This window comes from Cebidichthys violaceus, unplaced genomic scaffold (assembly GCF_023349555.1).
Source record: "Cebidichthys violaceus isolate CVI_PGR_0920_01 unplaced genomic scaffold, fCebVio1.0.p SCAF_17, whole genome shotgun sequence".
NCBI classification, from domain to species: domain Eukaryota; kingdom Metazoa; phylum Chordata; class Actinopteri; order Perciformes; family Stichaeidae; genus Cebidichthys; species Cebidichthys violaceus.
Genome location: NW_027176340.1, coordinates 6,522,158 through 6,530,918, shown reverse-complemented (window position 1 = coordinate 6,530,918; position 8,761 = coordinate 6,522,158). Strand labels below are relative to the sequence as shown.

Below are 8,761 nucleotides of genomic sequence, written 5' to 3'. Positions count from 1 at the left end.
TCCCTGAATCCAAGGCTAACTAAACACACAACCAACAAGTGACTAACTATGGCACCGCAATTTTATAATATTGTATTGTAAAATGTTAATGTGATTAATATTCTTTATGTCTGTGCAGTTTTGTTTGTGCATATATTGCATGAATGTGTGTTCTCTATATAAAACAGATATAACATGCTGTGGACCTGAGGAAAGTGCATTTACAAAAGTATGTACGTAAAGGAGCAATATACTTGATTGGGAGCATTTTGACTGCCTCTCGATGGCTCTCAACGCGGATCGTATCTAACAGGCTAACAGTGCAAACCATTTCTATGGTGCAAACTAAGTGTTGACAGAGCCAACAGTGTGTACCTGAGGGGGAGCCGGAGGATGGACGGTGTAACACCGTATGAGAGCAGAGCAGAGCTGCAGCCAAGGGCCAGACAGCGGGGCACACTCACATGCACGAACGTAAACAAAGCACAGAGAAAGTTCGGATTAACAAAACACACACACACACTTCATGCTCTGCTCAGGTAGACATTACTCCGCTATATCTTCACATAGCAAAAGTTGTTTGCTGCAATATTAATGCGATGAATATCAAATAGAGAACCTTGAACCTTAACAATTTGAAGGTACTCGTAGTATTTTCATGTTCTGCTACTTTAAACCTCTACTCCACGGAAATATTGTACTTTTTACTGCACTACGTTTAACTAACAACTTTATTCTGATTAATGATACAAAATATAATCAACTAATACATGTTGATGTATTCTTCGTTAAGACAAGACTAGAGGGTAACGCAATTATAATCAGCTCTATACTTAACCAGCCGTTATTCAACTTTTATTTCCAGACACATGAGTTCATATAGCAACAAAAAAAAACAAATACATCAACAAATAAACAACTAAAAAACAATACAATACGCCAAAGTCACTCGTGGTTAAAAAACATACAGACATTTGTTCCAATGTTTCCAAAAACAAGAAGAATACCTTGTGTCCCTCTGTGTCGGCTCAGTTAAGGCCTTTCGGTTAGGGAGGTAGGTAAGCTGCCTGTCAGTTTAGAGTAGGCAAGTTAGTAGGTTAATAAAGATTGTTTTGTTTATTGTTTTGGGGCAGGCTCACCCCGACTCATATTGCTAAAAACAGCTGTGTAAATAAATAAATATCATGGACTGTATGGCATGCAGCACTGGTCGTTCTTGGGAGTGGGAGAGAGAGGGAGATTATTAGTGGATCAGTATTTATAATAAAATAACATAACACACATTCTTATGAAATGGGCCACACTGCATAATCAGTACTTGACTGAAGTGCATTTTGAATGCATGACTTTAAAAGAATATTCTTACACTGTGGTTTTACTACTTTCACTCAAGGAGTGAAGTGTTTCTTCCACTTCTGCGCAGTGGCGCTGGTCCTGGAACTCCAGTCCAGGTTTTGTGGTGGATTTTACTGGCAAGGCTCTGCAGCATCCCCACACGTAGCCAGCCACACACGCTGTCCGAGAGGCTGCTATGAAGTTACACCATTAAAGTAAACAAAAACATTTATAGATAGATTATCCCAATTGCCAGATAGGAACGCACTTGATATAGACTTAGCCGTGCCCGTGCAAGGATTTCATAAACATATGCATGCTGTAATGTCTTTATATAACGTCACTATAATCGCTATACATGTAGGCTATTGGCATTTTACTCTCAAAGAAAAAGTGCGAGGGAATTGGGTTGTACGTGAGCCCGGCTGGACAATCTGTAGTGCACGGTAACGTTGAGGGGGGGAAAACTGAGGCAGCGTGGTCCCTTTTTTAAGAAAAACAAAAAGTGAACTTCCTGTTTCGGGGTGGTCCACAGTCTGTGGAGAAAGGGAGGGAGGGAGGAGGAGAAGGAGAAGGGGGGGTGCATTCCCGCATTGGCTGTGTGCAACCAACTCCAGGGGCTTTGAGGGACTCCACAGCCCGAACATGGGGTTCAATTTTGTCACCGTTTGCGCAAACGTGACTCTGAAGTAAAGCGCCATGGAGCAGCACTTGTGAAACAGGATAAAGTATCGGTTTCTGTGAAGAATTCAGTGCTCTCCATCCGAGCGCGTCTTGCCAGAAAGTCGGGAGAAAAAGAGAGAGAAGAAGGGAGGCTTTACTGGGAGCTCACTCTCTCGCAGTCCTTGGACACTGAGCTCTCCCAAGGACTCTGGGGAATCAAGTCCAAAAAAGTTTCCATGCTGAATGTTCCTGCATTAACCTGAGGTAAGCATCTGGTGATTCAGATTCGCTTTTGGAAATCACGGGCGACCTTTTAGGTAAATTGCTAATTAAGAGTTTGTTCGTGGTTGGAACGCTGTGTGTAATTGTATCGCCACTATTCGAATCACTGTCGTACTTTCTGAAAGTGGGGAAAAAAACGTGCAGTTTTGATGTGAGTGAAGGGTTGGTGCGTCCTCTTTGGGCTTTATCTCCTGAGGTGACTTTTACTTTCTGGGAGCGTTGACTTCTCTTAATTAGGCCGGTTTACACCTCCTGCAAAGTTCAATAATTGAGTGGCATAATATCTCTACTAACCATTCCAAATGGGTTCACTGTGATACGCCCGGTTTTTGGGGATTCATTCCTCCTCATCGTTGGTCCTGTCTTTTCTGTCAATTGTGGATATGTGGAGAATATGCTGATTTTAGACATCATAAAATGTAACATTTTCCTGCCTTTTTAATATGTTCATTTCTCGATTGAAGTGGCCTATTTTGGTGGTCTGACTACCAGCACAGTTTAAAAAGCATCTGGCTCAGCCCAGGGTCACCACCAGAACAGCTGTTTCATGTAACCTGAAATACTTGAGGTGCCAATATCTTTTCCAAATGTGAGTGTTCTGTCAGGACACCCACAAAACAACACCACCTCTGAGCGCTTCAGGAGCGAGCTCCTGTACATGTCGAAATGTCCTGTACATGTTGAAATAACGCGCTCGCCGAATGTGCTGCTGCATTTTTGTTCCATCTTTTGGCTAAAATAAACACGCATCGAAGCCTCCCATAATCCATGTCTAATCTGAGATAGATTATTGAATGTAATCTAATTATCTGTAGAAGAGGTGACTGTAGCTGCTAATGTGGGAAGATTAGGGCGCTGGTCTTCATGTAGTGGCCCTGGACTGAAGAGCGTCAACACTGGACTCAATAGGACAGCCAAACACTTATTTATTCCAAAGTGACAGTGAGAAGTGCTGAGCACACAAACTCACATCCTCCCTAAACAGTATTTGCACAGACACACTCACATACACATAGAGAGAGTGTATTTGTAAGCCACAAAAGGGTCTTTAGTAGATCTCCAAAAACATGAGAGGGAGAGACAATGATGTATTTGCACGTTAAGTGAAGTTGTGGATTATGTATTAACTAATTGTTATATTATGTATCGTTGTAATTCATTAGACTGGACAAGAGAGTGTCGAGGTCAGAGGTTATGATGTTTTGTGAAACGTACGTTTCCGTATGTTGAGAACTGGGAAACAAGCGTGTAAGCACCTTTTTTAGATGTTTCGTTTGATTACAGTAAAACAGAAAATATAATCAAGTAAACAGCGTGGGTTCAGCTTTTTACAGAGGAGAACTCGGGGCCCTTCTCAAGGTTGAGACGGAGGGGGGGAATCGAAGGAGGAAAGTGCACTTGTCCTTTGGCCACGTGTGAAAAGCTCTGCAGGGGAGCTTCCTCACCCTCCCTGGTCTTTATCAAGTGTGTTAAGGCCAAAAGGCTCCTTAATGGGAATGCTCTTAAACAAATAGACCATACAGGAAGCGACTGTCCTCCTATCCAGTCACAGGAGAGGACTGATGTGGTTTATCACCGCCATATCAGAGCGCTGATAAGTCTCTATCAGCCTGAATACAATTGAATTTAGAGGGACAAATTCCTTCTCCCATTAGGACAGTATAAACAAAGGTAGGTGGAGGATTGTATGTTTTAATCTGTACATTTAAAGGGACAGTTCACCTCTTACCTGTAGTGCTATTTATCAATCTGGATTATTTTGGTGTGAGTTGCCTAGTTTCAGCAGCCGAGTGCCATGTAGTCCCGTTCTATTGAAGAGAAGGCAGACATCTCTACGGCTGATATCTCTGAAACTCCCTTTTAGCAACATTTAAAGCAGGGGCAGCTTGAGCGATGACAGTTGTTCATAAAGACACGCATGGTCTGGAATTTAAAAAATAACTCAACATGGACTCCTTTGTCGATCTCTCTGGCGTTAATGATGATTTTTAATGGAGCCAGTTCCGTGATACATTGGTACCCAGAGAGGCAGGCAGCAACAAGTGGCGTGTTTTTGTCCAGATTCCATTTTGGTCCGCTCAGCAAGAAACATGCGTCACGTGATGCCTGCAAACCCCCCCCTCCCCACCACCACCAATCCTCCGCCTCCTTTTCCCCAACACCCTCCCACCTTCCAGTGAGAGGGAGGTGAGGGGGGAGGGAGAGAGAGGGGCAGAAAGACCACCCTCACTGGGATCACAGCCCCTCAATCAGACCCTTTCACACCCTGTGAACCTGAAACAATCAGGGTTTAATAGCAGCTGTCTGTCTGTGCCGGCCCCGGCTAAAACCATGTAGGCTCACAGCGCGGAGCCGATCGGCTTCGGTCGCTGAGAGAACAGAGTAGACAGGCCTGGGGATGCTCCAAAGGACACATAAGCAAAGGAGACACACACACAAGCAAACACTCTTTCTCTGTCTTTATCCCCCTGCTACTCTTTTCTCTCCTCATCTTCTAGTTTTCCTCCCGCACTTCAAGGCTCATTTAGAGACGGTGCGTCCGCCTCACATCGCCGGTGTCAGGGTCTGGTATTTGAAGGTTCTCTTGGTTCATCGGATAGAATTTGTGTTGCTTTCAAACTGCTGCAAGGGTTCATTCGCCTTGTGTGTCGTCATTCATGGTCGTTGTTCGTTGAGACCAGAGTGAATTGTTTTTGGTCGCGGGTTGGTTTTGGTTGTCATTGAGCCTAACTTTGTTCCACGGGAGCCACAGTTATCATTCAAGCCAGCCATCGGAAAATCCCTCTTCCTGGAAATATATCATTGAACACATCTATCATGCTGAAATGAGAATGAATGACACCAGAGGGCAAAGGCATTAGACACTTTAGAAAGCTTGACTCACATTAGCCAAAGGGCACACATATTAGAAGGGGGAAATGTTGCAGTCATGAGAAATATTCACAAAATCATTGTTCATGGTCTCTTAGAGCTTTCCCACCCATTAGAAGGCGTATCAGACAAATTGATCTCCAGAGACAATCGGTTCAAAGCAATAGAGAAATGAGAGGTCGGCCGTATTAGAAGTCATTATTTTAGAGGATGGATGATGCAAAGTTTAAACCTCACTTTTCACTGGATAGTCACTGCTAATGTCATTTGTTCTGGAAAAGCAGGATCCCATAACTTTCCACTATTTTCTGGCATTTTATAGATGAAACAATTAATCAATCAAAAACATAAACATATTAATCGATAATGGAAATAATGGTTCAAGTGTTTCTGTTAGTTGTAATTGTATTGTGCCAAGAGGCTCATCCTCTGAGAATTTGCTACAATAAGGGCGTCCCTTAAAACAACCCCAAAGGGAACATTGATGTTGGATGATTCGGGCAAAAACCTTGGATGACGTTCAATGACCACTGCGGCAGGGTTAGGGAGAGATGCCAGAAACGGTTTGGAATAAAAGCACAAACTCAGGTCTTCTCAATGAAGGTCAGACACTCCACATTTCCATCCAACACCATGACCATCACCCTTAATGGTTATGTACTGATTGTATGATTCGTAACAGCATATGTTTTAGTAGTAATATAATGCTGGCCAGATAACATTTTGTATCAACAAAGATACTGAACATATCATCAAATTGTTCACTGACAATGATTTCATTTGATTGTTTACTCTTGCAGACATCTACTTATTGGAACAAAAGCCTGAGTTAACCTTTTTATGTTTGTTTTTTTTATGTTTAGGCACGAGCAGCACTTGTTTAAGATGAGGCAAAGATCAGAAAAAAAAGACTCGAAGCACGAGACACACCATGTTTACTTTAATATTTAACCAAAAACAGGATCTTTCCCTAACCTTTAATCAGCAAACTTTTCGTTGCCCTAAAATTCATTCAGGATGCAAACATCGGTCTCCGACCCCGAACCCCTCCCTGTGAATTCAGCGGCATAAGAAACGTAGCCCTTCCCTCGATCAATGGAACATTTCAACAGAACATAATCCAAGCAGCAACATGTATTGATAGCAGGGTCACTGATCTCCACACCCTTCCTTTCCTCCTCGGTACATAAAGAGACCCCTACTTCCTGTGTTGGCACCGAACTTTGCCAAAGGATGTAAATCTTGATCTGCAGAATTCCTACAATACTGGGCTTCACATGCGAGCAACGAAACGATGGAGGGCCAGCCCAAAAGAGTTGATGTCTTGATCCTTGGACTGACTAACCAGTCGTCCTGGGCCCTAATGTGGGAATACTCACTGCTCTAATGCCTTAAGACGAGACATGAAATGTCAAGTCACATGTGGCACATCAGGCAGCATTAAGAGCGATGCAGGTTGAATTTTTCAGTAAATGCAGTGTTTGTTGCCTGACGGAGTGTGTGTGTGTGTGTGTGTGTGTGATACAGATAACAGGCGGAGTCGTTCCCTTTTCTCATCGTCCCTCCTCCTTCTTTGAATGAGGGTGGCGGTTTTTGATAAATTTGTGTGTGTGTGTGTGTGTGTGTGTGTGTGTGTGTGTGTGTGTGTGTGTGTGTGTGTGTCAAAGCAGTTGGGCGTGCTGACTGTTAACTATCATCTCATGTGGTTGATATTAGAAATCAAACTAGTGCTAATAGGATCCAGGTGAGATTTTGAATTGCTCTCACATGCACCAACAACCCACACTGGTTCTTACTCATTTTCTCGCTGTTACTTTGAGCTCGGTTTGCAACAATGGGCTTGTGGTTGGGTTCTTTCTTTGAGAGTTGGTGGTCTCCTGTGGATGACAAAGGCGAAACATCAGCAGCATCTGTGGAGGAGGCAGAGGAAAAAAAAAAGATCCTGTGATTTTTTTCTTTTTTTTTTCTTCAGTTATTTCATAAAAGTCAATTTAAACCTTTTAAGTAATAACTCAGTGAATTTGTAGTTTCCAAGTGTGTGTTTGTGCGCGTAAGATTCTGTACCTGTACTGTATGTGTGAGTGTCCTTGGCCGCGTGTGCGTTTTCAATGTGTGTGTTCTCAGCCGCCGATGACTCACGGTTGCACTGTCCTAAATGGGAAGAGGGGGCGGTGTTTGTTATTTCACCAGGTTGCCATAGCCACGGTGCATTCGGGTGCTGCCATCATCAGAATAATTACAACACATGAGTCTGACACTCACCCTCCTCGCTGCCTGCGTCTGTCTGACATCCACCAATGAGACCCGTGTCTCCACTACGCTGCCAGAAAGCAAAGGAGGGTCATCCAGAGAGTTTTGATGTGATTTGAAGCCTTTTGAGTTCAACACAAAACAACAAAAAACATCTGGGTGAAACACTGCTCCAGATTAAAAGGGCTTTCTGTTTTCTTTCTTCCCTCTCCAACAAACCTGCAAGCCCTCATTTTAACTTTAAGTGGAGAGGTGTAGATTACTCCTCCTTGGCAGTTTCTATGTAAGTCACTACATTTTCCAAGCCATTTTATGTGATAAGCTATTACATTTTACTGCTGGAATAATTATGGAATAATTATTTCCGAATTCCATGAAGCAATAGAGAGCGAGAGAGAGACGCTAAGTAGAGAGAGAGTGCAGAGGCAGATCCATGTTGAGTGTGTTTGTGATGAGCCTTCTGGACAACAACTCTGTTGTCTGAGATGAGATAACTTTAGAAGATCGTTGGCTTGATAGATTATCTCGGGCAACTCGCAACTCGCAATTCCACATACCACACACTCGTCTTAATGTACACAGCAAGCGTAAAGACATCAATCTATAAAGCAACGCGGATATTTATGATCACTCATGCGGTGGTATGCAGCATATTTAGATGTCAGATATGCACAAAGATGCAGCTGCACATGAGGGCCGACAGCTTCTTGATATTTCAGTTAATACATCATTATTTGACGCACCAGTGAGCGCTTCATAGTGCTGATTTAGAATTTACTTTTTTTAATGTCAGTGTCAATACGATGCTTGAGTTTTGGTACCGATAACAAAGCAATAACCTTTTGTTTTATGTAACAAAATATGATATGCAAAATATAGAACGTCGCATGAACAAAATATAGTTTGATTTAGTTCTTTTGGGTTAGGCAAGACAAAGGTAAACAAGACTATGAATTTGTCCAAGCATTCAATTCCAACTTTGGATATTTGACCATTTTCAACACTCGATGTTAAGGACATTTCAGTCAAGTTTCGATACTAGAGGATGCTGGGCTCTGGGTTAACGGCTGCTCGCTGGTCTTGTAATTATCCTGCAAATGAAAAATCAAGCAATCTCTAAGATTGAGAGAGCGTATTCTCAGCCATGTAAACTTTCCAAAGATCTGTCTAAAAAGCGATTTTATATTTTAAAAAAGGGAGCAAATGCAGTGCATTTACAGTAAACAGCATCACTCGTTTATATTTTTAAATTAAGGTCATCTCAATGTGTTCCAAGTTTATAGTTCCAAAAATTTGAAACAATGGATGACCAAAACCACATTGGCTTTGTACTGCATGCCCATGAGAAAGGAATAGTGTGGTCAGCTTCTCTCTCTTTGCA

The 8,761-nt window shown here is 42.5% G+C and overlaps 1 protein-coding gene across 1 annotated transcript in view; it reads left to right on the top strand.

Annotated features, from left to right (window-relative positions):
- Window positions 1–1,977: 1,977 nt before the first annotated feature.
- Window positions 1,978–8,761, top strand: part of gli1 (GLI family zinc finger 1) — a 50,477-nt gene continuing 43,693 nt past the window's right edge. Inside the window, exon 1 of the mRNA XM_068712378.1 lies at window positions 1,978–2,241. The gene's annotated coding sequence lies outside the window, so the exon portion shown is untranslated. The remainder of the gene's footprint in view (window positions 2,242–8,761) is intronic.